Consider the following 23,868-nt stretch of genomic DNA (forward strand, 5'->3'; position numbering starts at 1 on the left):
AAAAAACAAACAAGAACAAGATCAAAGCAATGCTATTCCCTTCTTATTGCTGAGTACACTACATAAATCCTCCATGTTCCTACAGGAAAACTCAAAGGATAACTGCGTTCCAGGCAGCTGTGAACACTGGAAATTAAATTATTCCATTAAAAAAAAAAAAAATAAATAAGTCCTAACAAGATAGCAGTCTTTTCAGTGGATTAATTCCTGCCATAAGCCGTAATGTGAAGGGGCTCTTCTTGGACCAGCTCCAAAAGGAAGGAGATATCTGTACCCCTGCTATTGCATTCCCACCCCACAGCATAGGAGCATACTCCCTGCACCAGAAAGACAAGTGGCCTTCTCAGGGCAAGGAGCTAACAATTAACTTGCACTCCAGCAGCTGAAATGGAGATTTCAGTTTCTTGCTTGTTTGCAGGCTGGCAAGGGGCAGACAGCCTCTGAGGAGCGCTCCGAGTGGTTTGGGAGTAGAGGGGCTGAACAGTTTTTAACAACAGCTGCTTCAGAGTCTGGTGATGTTGGAGGAACTGTCTGCTCAAGAAGAAGCAACATCTATCCCTTGGCTTCCTGCAGCATGAATGGTTTAACATGATGGTTGATAGAAACTTTAAAGACTGTGTCTGAATACTATGCCTAGACATGCATGAACCTGAACTCCCAAGCTGTTTGCTAAGCAGATCAAGTCTTCAGATTGCAAGAAGTTACTTTTAATTTGTTTTATCTCCTAAAAGTTTAGATGGAGGTTTTGAAAGCACTCTAAGGGATTCAACGAATTTTTTCCTCTGACACAACCCAGGCAACTTAAAACAATCATGATGCAACTTCGTACCCAGGACAAAGAGTGTGAAAGTACAGAATGCAGGAGCCTCATGCAGAAACAATGCAAAGCAGTATATAAATGTTAAGTCTTGCTTTGTGTCCTTGGCAAAAGCAGAAGAATTAAAGAACGTAAGAGCAGTTACATTGAGTCACAGGGAGGCTCCATCTGACCCACTAGCTTATCACCCAGTTTCCTAAAAAGCAAAACTTACGGAAATGAGGTGATCCTTCCTCTGCCATAGCCTCAAAGCTTCCAAGACCCAGTAAGAGGGCAGCCTTCTGACCTGGAGATTGTTTAGTGGCCTCCAATTCATCTGTCCTCTATGTTTATCATTTTAACTCTCTGTTGGTTGAGTCCACATTGTCTGAAAAACAACCTCTTATTTGATTGAAGCCTGCTGTGTGGCAATTCCTCTAGATACTCAGTATATTATTATGAAAAAGACTCCACAGGCATTTCCTTTTTTCCCCTTGCCTTCTTTATTGCAGGAAGAGGGAAGACAAGCATGAGGTAAAGGGCCTGGTAGCATTTCCTTGAGCAGAAGATGGGATGTTTCAAACTTGCCAGGTCTCTGTTCAAGGGCAATTACATCTTCTAAACAGGGACTGCTATAAAAGGACTTCAGAGATCATTAAGGCTGTTACTGATGCTATCTGAGATAGTTTACAAGTAGGTGTACATGATGATCCTTTCCTGGTCAAATGGAGGGTAATGTAATTAACACAGTACACCATTCCTACATGATCTTCCAGATCTGAGAACAAACTTTTCTTGGCAGCATTTATACAAATACTGTACTGTGGTGGTGTCTGTCAGCACCTTTGCTCTAAAACACCAAATCAAAGGAAACAAAGAATGAAAGAACCATGTATTGATCATGGGTCAATAGGGTCAATCTCCTAGCCCAGCTAGGAGAAACTTCGATCAAAACATTCGCACATACCTCGTTTGCAGATGAACTCACAGGTTCATATACATAAGTGAAGGGAACCCATGAGATCCTAAGGCCTCTGAAAAAACTAGAAGGTGCAGTTATAAGTCAGCTTTCAAAAACTTGATCTACTTTGTTTTCCTGAAGGAGACAGAAAACAGGAGCCAAAGCTTTTGACCTGATGGAACATGACACAAAACTGGGAGGAGTGGCTGACACACCAGAAGGCTGTGCTGCCTTACAGCGTGACCTCGCCAGGCTGGAGAGTTGGGCAGAAAGAAACCTTATGAAGTTCAACAAGGGTAAGTGTAGGGTACTGCACCTGGGGAGGAATAACCCCATGCACCAGTACAGGTTGGGGGCTGACCTCCTGGAGAGCAGCTCTGTGGCGAGGGACCTGGGAGTCCTGGTGGACAACAGGATGACCATGAGCCACCAATGTACCCTGGCGGCCAAGAAGGCGAATGGCATCCTGGGGTGCATCAAGAAGAGTGTGGCCAGCAGGTCAAGGGAGGTCATCCTCAAAGGGCAACGAAGATGATTAGGGGACTGGAGCACCTTTCTTATGAGGAAAGGCTGAGGGACTTGGGTCTCTTTAGTCTAGAGAAAAGAAGATTGAGGGGGGATCTTATTAATACATACAAATACTTAATGGGAGGATGCCAGGGGGATGGGAGCAGTCTTTTTTCAGTGGTGCCCAGTGATAGGACGAGGGGTAATGGGCATAAACTTGAACATAGGAAGTTCCATCTTAACATGAGAAGGAACTTCTTTACTTTGAGGGTAGTGGAGCACTGGAACAGGCTGCCCAGAGAGGTGGTGGAGCCTCCCACTCTGGAGACATTCAAAACCCGCCTGGACGCTGTCCTGTGCAACATGCTGTAGGTGACCCTGCTCTGTCAGGGGGGTTGGACTAGATGATCTCCAGAGGTCCCTTCCAACCCTAACCATTCTGTGATTCTGTGATTCTGTGAACAAATGATGATACCTGGAATTGGCATTGTGTCTACCTTCATAGACCAGACAGCAGATACATAAGGCCTTAGGTTCCAGTGAAATCTTGCGTACCCCTGTATTTAATGCCATATCATTCTTCTTTTGGGTTGACCCAGAATCAACAGAACTTTGGTCTCTGTTTCCTGCAGCCCAAGAAACCATTTCTGAAGAGTGAACTTCAAAGGGCTTGGCCATTTGTCAGAAATTACCACAAAACTACAAAGAAATAACCCAACAGTAAATCAAAAATCTGAGAGAGAAACCTCTCGCAAGGACTACAAAGGAAGAAAAAAACAAATGGCATGGAAACCAGCAGTTTGCCACGGCAAAGGAGAAACTGATACCAGATGCTGCTGGGACCCCTTTCATTACCTTGTGCAAGACCTGCAGAGCCGTGAAGGGGCCCCATGCAGCACTACCTCTCTATCTGGGATAAATGTGCAGAGCCTGGGCACAGCGATTCATGCTGAAAAGAGATCTGCAGAGCCAATTATTATTTTATTTGAATGATGAATTCAGAGGCCAGCTCCTTGTAAGTGCTGCATCCTTTCATCATCTCCCAGCAAGTCTTTTGAAGTTAGCCTGTCTTGAAAAATTACACTGTTATGTCAGGGCTTTTAATGTCAGCAGCATTACTATTTAAACAAGTGAAAGTAACAGATGAAAAATTATTCAAAAATTGTTTAATATTGGAGGCACATATTGCCAGACCTTATGGCCACTGACATGTACTTTCTCACTTTTTAAATCCTTGGACATCTTTGTCTGGCTCTTTAAAACTTATTTTCAATTCAACTGGCTCTTCAGAAATTTGTGAATAACAGCAAGTAATATAGCCATTTTCTTCCACTCTTCTAGCAAGGGAAGGTTAGCTAGAAATGGCATGGTTTATGTTTAGGCAGTATTTGCTGCAACGTTACTTACTCACTCAGATTGCGTCAGATGAACAAAATGTACACTGCACTAAGGGAGGGAGGGATTTTTATTCTGATCTGATTTTTTTGATTAGCATAATTACAGAGAGTTGTACTCAGCATCTGCTCAAAGCTTTAAGTGTACTGCATACCAAAGCCATGAGGGAGGGCTGGAGAAAAAATTGCTATGATATTGTCTTAAAAATAATAGGTTGGTTTGGTTGGGTTTGGGTTTTTTGTTTTGTTTTGTTTTGTTTTTTTAATTAAGTCCCTTTTTAGTCGCCTTGTGCTTTCTGAGCTTTTCAGGTTCACTTGCTTTGTGTTTCCACGGTTTTCTCTGCAACCACGAGGGATACAAATGCTCTTTTCCTAAAAACTGAAAGCAGAGATTATATGGACTCACTAGAGTCTGGCAGCTGAGGCTTTTAGCAAAAGCGTATCAAATGTAACGGCTGTTGTAATACAACTGCTAAAACTGCCAATGCTGAGGCTGGGAATCAGGCAAAGGAGGACAGACATGCAAAGAGACAGCGGCAGCGAGCTGCAGCAAGCCGGGGGATAGTCGGTGGGGATGTTATGAACAGAACTGGTAACTCGAGAAGGCAAATGGCATCAGCGTTAATGATTTATATAATTCTGAGAGACACTTGGCAGCCTTTGTGGAAATGTGAAGGCTACAGGAGCTCACTGGAGGACATGGGCAAGTTTCCTCCTCTGAATATGCATCTCATGTGTGATGCTCTTCCAAAAAACATTATCACTTTAAAGGTTGCTGAACATTTTCAACAACTCCTGGTTATTGTGCTATTAACTTCCTGAGTGAAAGGGACAAAGACAGGACAGCATCAGTGACACTGGTGCTACTGTACCCCGGGAATACTCTAGCCCTTTCCAGACTCCCAAGTAAGTTCAGTTTCACTGAGTGGCTGAAGGCGGTATGGTGCCATAATTTAACTGGATTTGATGAAAAAAACTCTCTCTCCAAGTCTGTAAGGGAAGGAGAGATTACCTGATTCATCAGAAAGAGGCATACCGACTTGCCCTACATCAAGGAACCTACTTAAAGCAGTAGATACCTGTGGAATTTATTACTGAGTGAGACTTCATGTTGAAGTAATAAAAATTAAAAAGAATACTTTATAAGCTTACCCCAGTTTCTGCACTATGTTGGTCATTGTTTCTGAATAATAGCTTCTCAGGAAACAAAATGACATCACTGCAACACTGGGCATGTCAAGTATAATACTATCAACTTAAAGTATGGTGAATGTTTCCTTTGCAATTTCTAAATCATCTTCTTCTATTTCTTCTCATATTCATTCTCATTAAATGCATAGAAACAAAAGGAAAATGCTTCCCACTTTGCCACTTTGGTTGCAAAGCCATCTTCCTGTCCATTCATACATGCTGTGAGGGTTGTCTTAACATACCTTTAGGTCGTCACACAGACCAAGCCAGAAAGGGTTATAAATGGTGCTATAAATGTGACCAAACACCAGAGGAATAAAACGTAACAGGCAGGGTTTCTACTGTACTTAAGCACATATATTCTCATTCCTTTTAGGCAAGGAAACACTTCTTGCTGCCTTTTGTACAGTACCTAACACATGGTACTTGCATTGGGTACCTAGTCCTAGTTGTACTTTGGATACCTCCATAGCACAAATGATGAATAACAATTAGCTTTTGTGGCTGCTTTCCTCAGTGAGAAGCATGTGAAAACAGATCAAAAGTCTCACAAATAGCTGGAGGAATTTGTTCTTTTGGCCAAAACAGAAAGCAAACCCCAAGCAAACACTAGCTTTCTATTGCATTTTTCTCCCACCTAATTGTAAAACTAAATCAAGCTATAGAAAAATATTTTTCATTTTTCTTCTGGGGGCTTTTTTACAATACTGAGGAAAAACAATGGGGTTTTTACGGCTGCTGAAAAATCACCAGCCTCTTTCTGAACTTTCCATTTCTTAAGCAAGGGTCTAGGTCCAGAAAATTTCACATATTTGTAGCTGAATCAGCTGCACGGTGTAACATGGAACAGCGGCATTGAAGCTGATGGAATTTGCCTAGATTTCTTTTGGTGGAACTGACAGCAAAATTCAGCCTTTGTGATGACATACCTTCAAAGTTAGGAACCACACAAACTACATAACTGCTGTAAATGAACAAGGGTCTCATGATGCCTTTTTAAAAGGAAAGAAAACGATAGTAAAAATACAGTAGCAATACGAGAGTGGATTTTTTTCACTCATACTAAGTGGGTTTTTTTGTTTTTTACACTGTGAAATAATGTCGCTTGGGAAGTGGTCAAGAAAATGGTGGCTTGAGTCCCTTGAAACAAGTTTGCCTACCAGCGATAAGAAGAGTATTTTGGCAGAAAAAAAAAGAGTGAAAGGATACTATAGTCCCAAAGCTAGAGGTTTTCATTACACCTGACAGAAACCTCCATGTAATAGTCAGATCACTCTCTGAACCCACCCAAAATCTTTGGTTTCCATGTCACCTTGCGGCAATGAACTCAATGGTTTAAATATGAGTTGTCTGAGAGGCGACTTTCTTCAGTTCATTTCAAAGCTCCTGTCTAAAAATTTCATTTAGTTTTTCTGCAGTGAGGGTTAAGCAGTAGCATTTTGTTATTTTCTTCCTCTTTGTCACTTGCAATTTTTTAAAAATCTCTGTCATATCTCCCCCTCATCCAAGCCTATTTTTGCTCTTTCTTCATGGAAATTGTCTTGTACTTACATCAACTATTTTGCTCTTTTCTTTGCCTTTGCAAACGGGGCAATTTTTTTTGAAGTATGGTAACAAGAACTGAAGGTGGTACTCGAGAGATATGTGTACCAGAGCTATGTTTGGTAAGATAATGATATTTTCTGGTTTATTGGCTATTCTTTTACTAACAGTTCTTAGTATTTTCCTTACTGCTTTGGACCAAATGTGAACACATGCACCTCTCTTCTACTTTAAGACATCCTGCCCAAGAGCAATGCTGAGTCAGCATTATGGAAGAATGCCAACTGATTTAATCCAGCTTCAGAAGAGGATAACTGAGGGTTAATGTTTTAAAGCCTCATTTTCAAAAACTCAAATGATAAAAGAGTGGTATGAAAGAATACTGTAAACAAGCTCAAGACGTATTTACAATACAATGATAAAAGATATGCTATAGTGAAAATATATTTTTTTTCAAATATGTTGCTTACTATATTGTACCACAAAGCCACAGATAAGACATTCAATGATATCTGAACTCAATAGTAATAGAGAAAAATAGGAAGGAAGAAAAGAATGTAAATAAAACATAAAAGTTTGGGGAAAACATTTGAAAATCTGAAGAAACACTTGAGGCAGCCAGGTAGTTTGAAGGTATTATCTGTTGAAAATGTATAAAATATACTAAAAATATCCAAAGCCTAACAAAGAAAAAAATTGTGGAAGGTTGAATACTGAGATAAAAAAAGAATCTATTTACAAGCCCACTTGAAAAATACTACAACAGGAGGAAGATACTGTTTAAGCAATGAAGGTAATACATATGCAGAGGGAAAGGTGTTTGTTGAGCAAACTTGAGCATGGCTTTGGAGTGCTGGTGGAGTTTTGGGTGCTCCAGACATGAAACTTCAGTCCCTGACAGGCAGCTGGGGAAGCAAGAGTTTCCATAGCATCTGTAATAGCTGCTGCTGGGTACCTTGGAAAACTAAAGTTTTTTGGACATATTTGGCTCGGATAGTGAAAGTCGATACAGGGATTCAGGGATTCAGACAGGTCCCATGTCCAATGGAAATTATGTTGCATTGCCACCACAGACAAGGGGGTTATGTCTTGCTCCTTATGTAAATTCCTGCACGATACCGTGAATTTTATTCATTTGTCCTGTGTTCGAGGTCTTCACCTACAAAATGGGGTAAAGTTTCTTCTCTCTCAGGTGTAGGCATTTATGGTGGCAAGGGGTGTGCTGTAGCTATTCTGGTACTTGTAATGGAAGGTTCTTTGGTCCAACTTTTGCACCTATTCAAACTGGTTTGTGACTTTCCCACTGCCTGGTAAATGTAAAATGAAAGTTGGCAGATAGCTAAGACAAAATCCGTCCAAAAGCAAGAAGCCAAATAACCACTTGGCTGTATACTGAAAGTTAGAGCATGCCTAACGCCCCCAAATTTTCACGACAATTATCCGTTCTTTCCTAGAAGCAGTTGGCTAGTTAAGTCAAGAGAAGAAAAAAATGAAGCTTTAACAGACAGCCGTCAAGCACAAAGCAACACTATAGAAGAAGAGTGTAGAAAATCTAAAAACAACGGGAAAAATCCCTTTTGTCAGTGAAGTGGTGAGAGAATTGAAACCAAAGCATTTCATACTCAAAATCAAAGGAAAACAAGCTTGGCAAAACAAGCTTTCCAGTAAAAGTTTAAAAAGTCAGACTCTGTGGCAACATATAACATTGAATTTGCTTCTTGCATAGATACCCGCAGTTCTTCTTCAGTACAGGCTGTGAAAGTGTACATGAGCACACAGTTTCACTATATCACACATATCAGTTCACTAACTAAGCTACCAAGCACTTGCTTATTCTACGGACCTTGTTTGAATTTTGTAATCCAAACAGGGTGTATTAAGTGGTTTAGAGGAAATGCTTTCTACCAGTAAGGCTATAAAGCAATGCCATAGTGTGTACCAAGGGGTGTGGAAATACCATTACTGCAGGTTTCTAAAAGCAGGTTGAACAAGCTTCTGGCTGCAGTGACAGGGAACATTGCTGACCCTGCCTTCAGGCAAACTAGATGACTGCTCAGGATCCCTCCACAGAAATCCCTTCTCTGAGTTTTTTTAAAGGACCAACAATCTTTTCCCCATCTTATGTTACCTTTTCTCTAAATGAAGTTACTCTGTTTTGCAGGGTCTTCTCTACTCCTGAAGTGCATCCAGGTAGAAAGGGCAGAATTGTCCATGAAATATCCTTTCAATTACTCTTATAGCCAGGAAACCAAGGACACAGGCAGGACAAGGTGCAGGTGGCAATAACCCCGAAGACTGGGACAAATGACGACAGTGATTGGCTGCAGTCAAGGCATCCTGGGCTTGTTTGCCAACCTCCAGAGCACAGATTTCACAGAGAATCTTTATCCCAACTGTGTTATTTCACAGCAGACTCCATTCACATGTATCTTTGCTGAGGAAATTTTCTTTGAGCTTTAGATGGTGGCCCCGTCCTTAGTTGGTGAACATTAGTACTAGTCCCTGGGCTTAAAAGGGGCAGATTTATCTATACAGTCTGCAGGTTTGGCTCCATAATTTTATCTCAGCAGCTGAGAAAATCACTTTACTTTATCTTGTCAGAGGTATTTGGTGAATTACTGTTGATAAATAAGTGTTATTTTTGAAAGTGAAGGTGTTAATGAGGCAGGAAAGCCTCTGGAGATGGGGAAACGCACACACCACAAGCTGTTCCTAGTCCCTAATGACTCCCTGATGTTTCACCTGAAAATCTGGCCTGAAAGGAACTTGTTCCAGTACTGGGTGATGCAGGCTACTTCAGAAGGAGCTGAAGTAAATGCTCTAGATCTGCAAGGACACGTGGGGAAAAAACATCATCATTTCAAGGAAAATCTAAGCAAAACAAGCATTAGGTTTCTGGAAGTATTTTAATCACCTTTTTTATTTAACAAAGTTGGGAAAATAATGCTGGTTTATGAGCTTTTTTCCCCCCTCCAAAGAGTCATTTATTGCTTTTGAGGCTTTTTGTCCCTCTTTTTTTCAAACATGCTTTATATGTCTGCCAATAAAGGGGGAATATTATACCCTGGAATCTTCTTGTGTACATTAAAACAGTGCTTGGCAAAATGGTACTGGAATAACAAGTAACAGCTTTCTTAAGATAGGGTCAATCGATTCCAGGGGAGGCTATTTACTGGATTATATACAGTCCTCTTGGAAGAAGAAAAACTCTCAAGAGCTCTCAGTTTGACAAACATTTTTTCCATCATCTGGTTAGAATTTTTGTGCCAGTTAGCTTGCAGCCCTGCTATTTCCTCCGCATGTGTTCTGCAAACCGTAGGGAGGATACACTCGTTATTTTGAAGGAGTCAGGAGTGAGATGCAATTATGGGGGCCTAAGCACACAAGAGATAAAATCTCCTTCCTGCCAGCCAACATAGAGGGCAGTCTGTCTGGGCTCAGAGGCAGCTGATCAGATCTGAGTATTTGAAAAAAAAAAAAGTCTTAGCAGCCTATGAGCCCCATTTGTTTATTTAGAAAGAAGCCATTGTATCATTTGGTTATTCTAACGAGGCCTGTAAAGCAAGTGCTGGCTTCGATATGATGAATTTCAAATACATCCCGCCTGTGTTCAAGTGAAGTGGCTTCATATTGTGCTGCCTCTTGACGTGCATCAAATCCTGTGCAAGCTTGCCAAGGTCTTTCAAATGTACTTTTGACATTTCAGCGCAGCTTATACCTAGACTTCAAATGAGAGGTATGTTTGAATGAGAGCAATTTTTGGTAATTTGCCTGAATTCTGCATTTATGCTTTCTTTGGCCTAATCTGCTTAATTGAGATCTGTTCCCTGGCCAGCTGCCAGTATTAGCAGAGCATGTGGGTAGCAGATTGGTTTACCTACATGCTGCAGAAAGACTTTTTTTCACACTTTTAGAGTTGGACTTGCATATTAAGCTAGCATTGCTTCAACAAAATGTCACCAAAACTGAGTATTTACCATTTGCCCCCCAAAATGTTTCATTTTTCAACATGCAGGTGTGGCAGATAACTTTTCAAAATTATTTATTCAGTAGAGCCTACACCATTGTCTGACTTAGTGCAGTACTTACTTAATTTCATCCTTGAGACTAGAGAAATCAACAGTAACATTTTCTCTTACTAGGGTATTGGAGTGCTAAGAGTGCAGTGGGAGAACTCTGGAGGACTCGACCATCTTGATTACAAAGTCACACCAATTTATGTGAAAGATTTCAATGAATTTTAACATTCTGACAACTTTGGAGAACCTGTAAAAGTCTTTCCTTGTGATATTGAATGCTGTATTTCTTAAATTACCTACTTTACAACTAATTGTAAACTCTAATCTATTCTGAGTCTCTGAGAAAGATGCTTTTGTGAACGTGGAAGCTTCCATTTGGGAGCAAAGATGTTGACTTCATCCCATTTGACAAAGGGCTTTGAATCCTGTCAGTGTAGAACTTAGGCCATGGGAAATGCCTCCATTTCGTTCAAAAGTTTGTGAAATCAGCTGGTCTCCAGGACATCTCACCCAATAAACAATCGCTACTGGAAAGGAAGATGGCGGGAAAAATGTTTGACCTCGTTGCCTGCTGACCTCTCCAAAGCAGCATCCTCAAGCCCCCTGCCCTCACTTATGTGACTAGTGAATGCCTCTAAATATTGCCCATTACTTACCAAGGCATTGAGAATAATAACACAGGCACTGTTTGGCTTGCAGATTTAGCCCTCCTCCAAACTGAGCCTGACCCAGGTACCCATGATACTAGAAACACTGAGCTAACATCTACCTACCAGCTTTCCCAGCAAGAACTGCTCCCACTCTTGCCCCACCTTTGGCTGCAAAGGTTTTAGCAAGGCTCTGGAGGGGGTGAGATCACAGGTAGCCTTAAACCTCCTTCTGATCTAAGCCTGGACATTCAAAGTTGGCCGCAGCAAAAACATGAAAGGAGACTGCAGCTGATTGCTGGTGCTGGGGTCAGATGGCGTCACCTTCCCTTTTTATAAGAAAATGCACATTTCTGCCTCTTCATGGCACTGGGTCCCAAACTGAGGGACCACAAGTGTCACTGTTAACATGCAGGATTTCTCATGGACAATTCCCTCCCCATGCTGTTTCCCTTGGAAACGTTACCAGCATGACTGTGCTTCTGATGGGCACCCCGCACTGCCTAGGAGCCAAGGGGGAAGTCGCAGCCTGCGGTTTCTGAGCTGATCATCAAAATGTTTATAGGGATCTCACCAGAAAGGGCAAAAGTCAACATAATTTTCTGATCTGTGTCATCTAGGCAAAATGGAGAGGACTGCATGGCCAAGGCAGCATCTGACCTGGGATGGACAATGTTAGCTCAATACTCTCTTCCTATGGGCATTTAATGTTTTGTGTTTTCCTGATGCCATTAGTGAAAACACTGCTGTTTGCTTCTAGGGCTAACTATTCCCCACATGACAGTTCACCAATAAACATAGCTGTGAAGTCACAGAAAAACACATTTTTTTTGGACTTAACAAATACAGTGGGACTGGCTCTATTTTTCCTCACTTGGTATATTTCATGTTCATAAACCCTTTCAACTCAAAATACAAAACATGCATGAAATACATCTATTCATGACCTTGTTTCATCAGAGAAGAACCTGGTCAAAGGTGATGTGCCTGAAATGCTCACAGAAGGAGCCATGATAAGTGTGACAATGAGGAGAGTGTCCTAAAACCTCTTCGTCCTATGCTGTGGGTATTACGCAATGCTTCCCATTGCCCCAAATGGGCTGATAGGTAGTGAACGTCAGCAGGAGCCTTTTGCAATTTAAGTCACAGTATGAATGCAGACAATGTCCTTTTCTGATTACATCCCTTTAGTAAAAAAAATCTCTCTTCAGCCTGGAAAGACTACTTCCAACAATGACAATCACCCAGAGTAATTCCTACCACTGTAAAGTGGATACCAGATGTTTGCCAAAAGTTCAATGTTTCTTTCATTCCAAGTGCTTAGCTATTTCAACTAGCCTTTGGGAAACTACATATTTAACAGGAAAATGCCATAAACTGGGATCGCAAGAACTAAATCAGGCACAGAAATAAAGAATACACAGTTTTGAGATTAGTCAGAGACCCAAAACTTTGAAAGGACTTGACGAATGTGGCTCCTCTAAAGGCTTAGGAGAGCCTATTGATGTAAATTAATTGCACACATCCATAAATCAGAGAAATCTGATGAGCCTACCAGCACTCAAGTAGCAGGAAAGCTGTCTGGTTACAGAGTAGCTTTAGACAAGTACATGACCAGGTGCCTCATGTTGGAAAGGAGGAGACTGGGATTAGGGTTAGCAGCAAAGGAGGCTGGCATCCCAGCAGACTTGTCTGTGAGCACAGAGGTCAGGCTGAATGAGAGATGGGTGGCTGTGTAGATGTGGATAGAGAGAAATGGGAAAAGGACCAAAGCTAGACTCTGTCTGAGAGACAACCGAGCACAGAAATTCAGAGAAAAATGCTGGCTTATATTTTGGTTCTGCACTTGGAACCATACAGGTTTAAAAGGAGAAAAATGACTTAGGACTTCAAGGAAAAGGAGAGTAAAAAAATTTCAGTTCTCCACTTTGTGTGGCTCATGAACACCTCCAACAGCAGTGCAGGGCAAAAGTTCCACACATTGGAATAGAAGGCCTGCTGTGTTGTGCTCCCGATGATTTTCTCCATGAGTATATCAGGAATTTCCTCGCAGATTTTATTTTGCAAACTCTAGACGTCTCTTGAATGTGAATCCTTTCCCTTGCTCTGCTTTCCATAGCGTAGCTGTCTATTAGCATCATCTTCTGTGTGTTATTTGTAAGTAATCCCTGAAGCTTGTATAAATACACCTACTTGTGCTGTGTGCTGGAGCAGAGCTGTGCGTGTTATAACAGCTGGCATTCAACCGTCTAGTGAGTAAACATTATGTCCAGGGGTTAAAGTGGACTGGAATGGTTCCAGCTTATGTCTGCTAGAAAGCTACTGGGTTAAATATTTGGTTCTTATCCTCACCCTTTGAAAAGGTAAAGCACATCTAAAAACTAAACAGCGCCAGTTAGTTATAACCATCTTGAGAAAAGCTGTGTCTGTGGCAGCCTTCTGCGTCAACGAGCATTTCAGATTTTCAGTCCTTGCTGCCACAGTAGAACGGCCTTTAAATGTCAGAGAACGTGCACTTTAAATTTGTGTGTATACCACACAAATTCAACACGATACAAGCTACATCGGACTACTAGCAAACTATATAAACATGTCAAAGGCTGGTGTTAGATGATATGCTGGTACTAGGGGATGCTCTGACCCCTTCAGATGACTCCTGGTCCCAGTTCAGAGCTGGGTCTGCCTCCCTGGCAGCCAGGGCGATCCTGGGCTTGGCAGTCCCCACCGGCACATATGCAAGCTGGGAGAAGAGGCAGCTACAGAGTAAGTGCCCTCTGCTAAGTCAGGGTGTTTTGAGTGACAGGAGGATTTGCAGGCAGGAAGAAAGGGAGTAGGGGGGCTGGGCAGTGAACGCCAGGTCTGGGTGGTGGTGGGACAAACAGTTCCCTGCAGAAAGGGAAAGCTGGAAGCAAGCATGAGGCGTGAAAGAGGGGACACCGAGACAAGCTTCAGCCTCACATGAAGAATAACACACATCTAGTCATTCCCACCTAAACCATGAAATTATTTAGACAGACAGTATTTGTCAATTTGAGAAGTAGCTCATAGAAAGAAATACAGATTTTTAAGTGTCTGGTTGTTCTAATTACTGAAACAGAAAAGTTTTTTTCCTATAAATAAAAATTACAGTATTTACCCAACATAGCCATTGTGTTGTAATCCAGAGATAGAACTGCAGTTCTTTTATCCACTCTTTTATCACTTTTCTGTTGTTTCTGTATATCCTTCCAGACCTGTTACTACTTCCATCTGCAGCTGCCTTCACACAGTCATGGTGGGTTTCCTTCCAGGTCCAGACCAGTTACAGACTATGTCAGTGGGACTCTTTTTTTCTGTACTACGGGAGATGGACTAGCTCTTTCAACAGCTGAAAAATGAAAATAACATTATTAGGCACTGTTCTAGCTTTCACTCTGACAGATGCAGTATCTTAATAGTTTTTATCATGCAATTACCAGTGACCTTTTTACCTTGCTCTTGGTGCAACCAAGAAACTGTCCAACAAAAGAAGTGCTCCTCACAGCTGGCATGTGATAAGTTTTGACCTTCTAGACACCTGCACAGAGCTCAAAGGATTAGGCCAATATATTCAAAATTACTGCCTTATGGTGATGTGCTCTGTGTTGTCACAGATACCAAAGACGGCTTACAAAAGAGCCAAAAAACAGCTGACTGGACAAAATGTTGGAGAAGATGCCAGACAAGGTGCCTAACTCAGAGATCACTAAAATCTACAGTTAGCTGGATCTCACTGTAGTATTTTTGGCTATACTTGTTAACTCAGGAGAAGAAGCATTGCATTATTAGCAGGTCAACTGGATGAGCACTGGGAGTACAACATACCATGCCTGCACTCATAGAGTTTCAAGGGGGGTACTGATACCATAACCATCACTTTATTTTTTTTGTCTCTTCTTGCTTTACACATCTTTTCTTTAATAACTGCTAAAGGTTAAGTACCTATAAAATGTTGGGACTTGAAAATCCCTTCTGTTTAAGCATGAAGCTTTGCATTCCTTTCAGAACTACTTTTATACACAAAGTGTGTTTAAAAAAAAAAATATTTGAGCACCAACAATGTAATTATTCCAGTAATTCATATTCTGCTCTTTAAAACTTTTATATTGTTCAAAAATGGATCAAAAACAGTATCACGCTACTAGACTCCACTTCTACACTACAGCGTCTGAATATTGAGACAGAACAGCTAAATAACACCTAGTAGGAAGGCAACTGATTAATGAAATTACTCCAGTAATACCTGAGAATAACAAGCATGTTCAAAGAGAAGACATCAAACTATCCTCCTCTTCTGTTTTGCAACTGATATTATTAAAAAAAAATAAAATCAGTATTATTTTGATGCTAATGTTTTCTGTGTAGCCTACATCTGCTTATGACAATCAATGTGAAATCAGCTTTCTGTTTTTACAGAAAAAAAAAAAAATGAATTGGAGAAAAAAAATTAGTCATGACATAGAACTGAAGTCAGGAAACGGAGATTTTACTGGCCACCATTTTTTTTACCAGTTTGAGTAATTTTCTTAATTTCTCAATAGCTTGTGTTCTTGTGAAATAAAATGTCTTTTTAAAGAGTCTTAACCTTTGTTTACAAGGAACTGCATTATTAGAGTAATGGTCATCACAGAGAGGCTTTTCAGCAAACAAAGCTTTACTGGAGATCGGGGCTTTATCCAACAAAGGATGATTTAACGAGCAGAATTCAAGCAGAATGATGGAGAAACTAAGACAACCAGGGAAGGATGAAACACAGGAAGCAATGCATGACTCATTTCCACAGGGATTCTACCTGCCTCAGGATAGCAAAGGAAAGAGAAGGAGAGGTAAAAAGGGGAAAGAATAAGAAGTGGCTGTGAGCAGGCTAAAGGGAAGAGAAAAGGACAAGAAGGTCAACAGCAACGTAATTATCTGTCTTGGGATAGACTGTCAACTAAAGTGATAATACTCAGCTTTCTGAAAATCATAAGCTACCTTAATTCATTAAGCATCTACTAAGATGCTTTGCAGATGCTAAATAACCTCCTCTGGCTGCTCTGGTTTCAATTACAATGTAAATGCTACAAGCTGCGTGAGATGGTGCATGGCCTCCTTTGTCCTGCATGTAGAGAGGTGATTGAATTACTGTTCTCTACAGCTTTTGAGGGTTACATCCCCAAATCTGAGATGCTGCCTTGCCTTGGTTCTGAACCTACTATCACTGTAAGCTTTACTCAACCCTGGCCAAGCACTGTTGTGCAAGTTGTGTCTAATTTGTACTCCCAGGATACAGCAGTGAACTGTAGCTTAAGCAAGCTAAAAGCCAAAACAGTGCCAAGTTGTCACACGCCTTCAGTCTCATTTCATTATAACTATTAAAATCTTACACAGTAGAAAGCCTCTGCATACACCTAGCTTGTCCTCTGTATGTGTAATGTTTTATTGTCTTATTATTCAAAATATAAAAGCAAATTAACCCCAGGCACATATCTTGCCAACAAATGGACACTGCAACATAACATAATTGCGACATAAGCTTTCCATATTAAAGCTTCCTTCAGCTCAGAAGTCTTCAGCAATATACTGGCTTTAAATTTGCAAAGTCAGGTCATCAGTGTTCCCCTCCCATCCACTTTTTGGTATAGCTACTTGATGCGGTAGTTTTGTGTGTTGAAGGGGAAGCAATCAGCTTATTCCAAGTGATTTCTGAGTGAGTGCTAAGGATGAACTGATGTGGTGAAACATTTAAAGCAGACTCTAAACTTGATAATAAGCAAATTTACCATAGAGCTGATAAAATAATGGACAAAAATGTATGAAAACATTACAAATGTCTATGTGGTGGCTTGAATCCTCCCTGCCTGAGTCTCTTGGAGTTTGCATATTCACAGATATTCATATCCTCTCCACGTGATTCAGTCAAGTGTATATTTTGGGTTTCCATATACTCAGCCATTAGCAGGGGTATCTGTGACAGACTTTGTACTTTCACTTTAGTAGCGACCCTTTATTAGGCATTTTGAAGCGGGTACACAAAATGCCAGACATTGCAGCATGCATAATCCATGGACTGCTAGTTCTTTACTAGTAACATTCAGCAAACATTTTCAGATCTGGTGTAATCGCAGGTAACAACACTGTTTCCAGAATATAAACTCAAGAAAAATTCACAGAGAATTTAGGGAATATTTGGTATTTTCATGAAGCAGAAAGATTTTTTTTAGATTAATACTTGGGCTCCTATTGATGATATATGACACCTCTTTAGCAGCTACAGAAAACCCAGCACTGAATAGTCCACATTAAAAGAAATAGCCACTTGCTTTTAGAATTTTTGTTTGGATATACTTTAGACAAAAATCTAAACCCCAAAACCTTTTGGATGTTCGTGTTCTCAGCATTCTGATGAAAGATATTTTTGGTGAAACAACAGAATACTTTTTACAAACAAGTAATTAAAACCCAATTACCAAAAAGTAACTACAAGATGTTTTCAGCTATCTCTATTCACAAGTCTGACCCCAAAATAGCTCTGAAAATGTTGACCAGAGTATGTTTTCATCTGTCTTCAATTATGCAAGTCAGCCACTGAAGACAAAAAGAGTCAACACTCTGTAACCAGCTTTCTGCATTCCATTACAGTACTCTGAACTTCTAAAATAAAAAAAAAGTTGTGAGTCATACCCAAAATCATGAGATGGGCTTAAAATTACAAGATTTCAAAAAATAGATTTGGGGAACTTTAATTCATATGTTCAAGAGGGTTTTTTTCTAGGCTACCACAAAAATAGAAACATATTTTTTGAGTATAAGGTCAGATTCTTGTAAGAACACATCTAGACATCTGGGAATTTTAAGGAACCAGATATCAAAAGGTTTACGCTAAAATCACAAGAGTCTGTAGTACTATCAAGAGCCCTGCGGTTCCCCAGTATCGGGGCCAGTTCTCTTTAATATCTTTATCAATGACCTGGACGAGGGATCAAGTGCACCCTCATTAAGTTTGCAGATGACACCAAGTTGGGTGGGACTGTGGATCTGCTTGAGGGTAGGATGGCCCTACAGAGGGATCTGGACAGGCTGGATCGATGGGCCGAGGCCAATGGTATGAGGTTCAACAAGGACAAGTGCCGGGTCCTGCACTTTTGTCACAACCCCAACTACAGCCTTGGGGAAGAGTGGCTGGAAAACCGCTTGGTGGAGAACGACCTGGGGGTATTGATCAACGTCTGGCTGAATATGAGCCAGCAGTGTGCCCAGGTGGCCAAGAAGGCCAATCACATCCTGGCTTGTACCAGGAATAGTGTGGCCAGCAGGACCAGGGAAGTGATCATCCCCCTGTACTCAGCACTGTGAGGCTCCACCTCGAACACTGTGTTCAGTTTTGGGCTCTTCATTACAAGAAAGACATTGGGGTGCTGAAGTGTGTCAAGCGAAGGGCAACAAAGCTGGTGAGGAGTCTAGAGAGCAAGTTTTATGAGGTGCAGCTCAGGGAACTAGGGTTGTTTAGCCTGGAGAAAAGCAGGCTGAGGGGAGACCTTCTTGCTCTCTACAACTACCTGAAAGGAGGTTGTAGTGAGGTGGTGTTGGTCTCTTCTCCCAAGTAACAAGTGACAGGACAAGAGAAAATGGCCTCAAGTTGCACCAGGGAAGGTTTAGACTGGCTATTAGGAAAAATCTCTTCACAGAAAGCGTTATCAATCATTGGAACAGGCTGCCAAGGGAAGTGGTGCAATCACCAGCCCTGGAGGTATTTAAAAGATGCGTAGATGTGGTGCTGAGGTACATGGTTTAGCGGTGGTTTTGATAGTGTTAGGTTGATGGTTGGACGCAATGATCTTAAAGGTCCCTTCCAACTAGAATGATTCTACGATTCTAAATTCTGCCCAGCTGACCTATGATGCCCAGCTTCTGCCATAACACTAGAATTTATAGTTTGAAGAAGTTTGGCATCGTGGTCCAGAGCAAGGTGCTATTGTGAAAGAAAACCAATAAATCACCTGTAAAGAAAATGTGAGGCACACAGGAAAACATACGATTGCCAGGATGAATGCTGAGATTCCCTGCATTGATGGAGAAGTGATACACAGTGCTAAAAACTCAGTGCAAATGTCAAAGAACCAGACACTTCCCTTCTTCTTTCTGTATTTAAAAGGACAAAGGAAAACACTCAGCTTTAGTGCAGGGATGGCATAAGGGAAAGCCCAAATTAAATAACTGTTTTTTGGAAGATTACTTATATTGTTCTTCAAATAACAGTGTCTCAGTCTGTAGGACATCTGCTTTCTTTCTCTGTCTGCTCAGACTGACTTCTGGGATAATAGGAAGATATCACAAACACTCAATTCACTTGTTTGCAGCAAAGGGCCTTTAAAGAAAACAGCTTTTGGCTATCTTTTTTTCCCCAACTTGGATTTGAACGTCTAGCTTTCTAATCCAGAAAGCAGATGTTTTAACAGTGCCTGGGAAATGATTTTTAGCATGTTTTATATGATCTAAACATAATCCAACCAATAGAAACAACTATTCAATGTTTAACCTTTTCTTTGAGATTCTTTTCTCTAGTAGATTTAGTGTTTAACATGGAACAGCTGGAGACTGTAACATTTTTGGCACAAAAAGACAAAAATGGAAAGTTTTTTCCAGTACAAAATTGTTTGCACTCTTTGTCCTGACAGTGCCACCTGATTCCCTCTGGAAGGATTAAATTTCTCTACATCCATCATATCCAAATAGTGCAGTGTCAAGAGACCGGCAATACCCTTAGTTTGCCCATCCATGACTGACATTCAGTACATTTTTGCCTGAGTAGACCAGGAGGCTGACGTAAAGGTAAATTCCAGACTAACATCTTAAGACACAAGCCCTTTTGTGTACTGACTTTTGCTCTCACTTCTAGACTCTCCATAACCTCATTTGGCATGTAAAGCGGTTTCAAGCAGGAGCTTGCACATTGTCACTTTGTAAAAAAAACCCTGCCCCATAACCTACATGCATTCAGCTCTTAATAGTATTAATAATAAAAAAAAGTCCAGCAAAAATGCCGGGCATAATAATAAACATGTCAGGATCCAGAAGTGCATCTCGCAATACTGGATTATATTACAGCTGATGTCAAAGCTAAGACATTGTTAATGTAGTAAAAGTACACTGTAATTTATCAGACCATGTCTGCCTTGCTGATCCTAGTATGTTATTTAATCATTCTGAATTACAAAATAAGGCATGAATTTTAACTGGTATTTAATCTAAGTTAGTTAACCAGTGGGAAATAAATTGAAGAGTCTGGGAGTATTTAGAAAGTATCACCAAGCCTCCTGGCTCAACCGTAGTTCTCAAGAGTCTGTTAAAATAAAAAAGTGTAAAGTTTTTTGATTGCCAATGCTTATGACAGTCTGTTTCCATGAGGATGTTTTCTGTTTTCATGCTATCCATTAAAAAGATTCTACTTTTATTTTGGTGAATGCAAGTAAAAAAAAAAAAAAAAAAGTACAGTGATACTACTTATTTGTTAACTCTGGAAATCGCCCATAGGATTTCAGAGGAATGTGGACAATTCAGGGTATGTCTCTCTGGGTGCTCAAAAACAGAAGGCAATGAGAGTTTGCGGCCCTGTTTCAGAAGAGAAACGACAGCTTTCAGATTCATAGCTGCCATGCTGTTCTAAAACAAGAATCTGTACTTGCCAAGCAAAGCTACCAAATATTGTTGTTATTTTTCTATAGTGTTCAAGGTTTAGTTCTTGTTATGTGTGCTCTAACGTCCTCTTTTAAATTGTAGATAAACTGCAGTTCATTAAAAGTGTACGGTTTCAATAAAATTTCAATGTGCAGGTACTTTGAGAATTGCACAAGTGTCTTAACCCTTCTAAAAAAGTGTTTCTTTGAATCTTAGTCACACTCATTTTGCAGCTAAGCTCAGGATCCCAAATGGACCACACCAGGTCTGGAAGTGGGATGCAGCCTCACAATTCATATATGCAGTTTTGAAAAATAGGTTGAAAGACACTCCTTGAAACTGTGCTGAGCATGTACTCACATGTAGAAGCACAGAAATTACTTGTGAAATTGTAGCTTTTATTGCCCAGCCCATTTTGGTTGGCCCCTTTATTCAGGTACTCTTCAAACTTTTATCCTCATAAGCAGTCTCAAGCGTTTTTCTGTAGCTATAAGGCAGGCAGCATCTTCCAGAAAACAAACACGTAAAGCAACTTTCTAATGTTTAAAAAATATTTTAAAGTAAAATATAAGCATTCTTAGACATATTTGGCTTTATCCTATATGTAACAATATATACTTATTTTCAAGGTAAGGAATGGACTTTTTATTTGTGGTGAAACGCTGGCACAAGTTGCTCAGAGAGGTGGTAGATGCCCCATTCCTGGAAACATTCAAGGTCAGGTTGGACGGGGCTCTGAGCAACCTGATCATGTTGAAGATGTCCTTGCTCATTGCAGAGGGGGTTGGACTAGATGACCTTTAAAGGTCCATTCCAGCCCAAACTATTCTATGATCCTGATTCTATTTTGTGCATAGTATAATACCTTTTTCTCACATTTTAGGATCTATATTTTTAATTCAAATGTTTCTTCTCTCTCTGGAGGCTCAGGATACCTTCAGCACAGATGTAATATGGAGTTTCCCTAATGTTCCATTTCTTAGAAGCATCTACGGCATGATTAGCTTCTTGCTCAACCAATGGTATCCTAATGAATAAAGCAGACACAGCTCATGGGTAGAAAGGCAGAAGGAACTTGCCACAGCGCTTTGAAGTTTTCAAGTGTTTTTTCCTTACTGATGCAGCTGAACAGCTGCAGTTTTCTCAGAGATTGTGCAAATGAAATAATTTATTTTTATTGCACATTCCAGCATAATACACCATGGAATAGATCTAACCCCTAAAGAACAGGCTTTGGGCTAAGGTACTTGCCATGTTGAAAGGGAAAACAAATTGTGATGATGATTGCACTTGATTTGTTGAAATATTTCATCCTTAGCACTGTGTGAGACAACACAAGCAGAATAGCTCCACTGTTTCCTAAAGATTCACCATGTATGTGATCATCCATTAACTGGAAAAAAGCCCAGCCCAGATTTGTAGTCAATGTATTTTTTTCAAATTAAAAACTAAACGTGGTTACTAGCTAGAATAATAAGAGGCATACGGTCCACCCCTAATGGCCAGTATCACCTCCCTACCAAGAGGCAAAAAACCCCCTATGTATGATTGGTATGGATGTACAGAACTTGATCTATGAGCTTTTGGTATAGATGTACAGAACTTGAAGGAGTATTTCAAACTATCCCACAGAGAGGTACCTAAAGTTTCCATTAAAATATGTTGTTTGCTAATCAGCTGTACTGCATGCATGCATGGGACTGTTAATAATGAAGCCCAGGATGACTTCAGCGAAAGGCTGTGAGCTAGATGTTTAACTGAGTCAGCGCCAATCAGTGACTTTCAGACACCAGCTAATTTCAGTGGGGTAACATCAAGCCATGCATAAATTAATTATTTTCCTTCCACAACCTAAAGGTAACATCAGCCACAACTTCAAAAGGGGAACTGGCCTTTTGGATTCATTGTAAGAAAATAGCAGGCTGGTAAGGGGTTCTACCTCATTTATACACAATTTTAATTCATCTTTTGCTGCTCTGTCCTCCCTCTCTTTTCTTATCAAGATGTTCAAACAGCAAATAACAAGCAGCACACATTAGATATTCCTGAAAGACAAATATTACAAAGTAAAAGTAATTTAATATGTGTAACTTTGTTAGTAGGGATTAATTGGTGGAGATTGCATAGGCTAGCATCTTCAGCCTAAAAAAAAGAGAGGTCTGAGTGGGATATTGAGGAAATCATAGGTGCTGTGGAAAAAGTAAACCAAGAACGGCTGTTCATTACTTCCGAAAATACCAGATGTGTGAACATAGCAGGTAGCAGATATAAAACAAATCCCGTACACACTTCTTTACTTTAAAGATGTGGACTCCTCTGCCACAGTATGTGGTACACCCCAAAAGAATACAAACTCTTTTGAAAACGAATTGGATGACCATAATGGGCCAATGCAATGCAACTGCTGATGACAGAGGCTGGCAGGACTGATTCAGAAGAGCATCTTCCTGCACATGCTCTGCTCCTGACCTGCTCCACCGAGCATTGTAGGGCTAGACATCTCCAATATCTAGCATCATGATCTCTGCCAGAATTGCTCAGCAACCTGTGAGATTACCACACAGCTAATGTAGTAAGTGCCACTGAGCTCTCTGAATCCAGTCCTGATAGTTTGGTTTAGCCTGAAGAGATTATGATAAATGGATATAACCTGGAGACACGCTCACTCTGATTTATTAAATTGTGCTTAGCAGTGGTGGGGAGGAAACTTTGCATTCCACTGTCTGACTCCTGACACAATTTAGAGCAACCTTTTATGATATTATCTAAATGGAGAAAGATTTCCCATGAGTAAGCTTTGATTATGAAATGCCAGTGCAGAATTTTGACTGGTGCTTCCCTGTGCATGTGTTGGTGTTCAGGCTGGAGGCTGTCTACGTGGAGCAGGAGGCTGGCAGTAGGGAGGAGGAGTAAGGGCTCATTGCAGTAGTTGCATAAAAACAGAGGAGCTCATTAAATAATGCTCCAGAGAAGAGACAGCCTACTTCATCCTGGAAGCTCTTACAGAAGTTAGACGGCCAAGAGCACAGTTATTCAGTAGTTAGTCTTCAGAGCACCGTCATGGTTAAAAGGCCTGGCAATATTTGCATATGTAGCCTTTTAAAATGTATTTGTTAATTCTTTCTGTTTTTTTCCA

This window comes from Charadrius vociferus, unplaced genomic scaffold (assembly GCF_000708025.1).
Source record: "Charadrius vociferus isolate BGI_N301 unplaced genomic scaffold, ASM70802v2 scaffold235, whole genome shotgun sequence".
In the NCBI taxonomy this organism is placed as follows: domain Eukaryota; kingdom Metazoa; phylum Chordata; class Aves; order Charadriiformes; family Charadriidae; genus Charadrius; species Charadrius vociferus.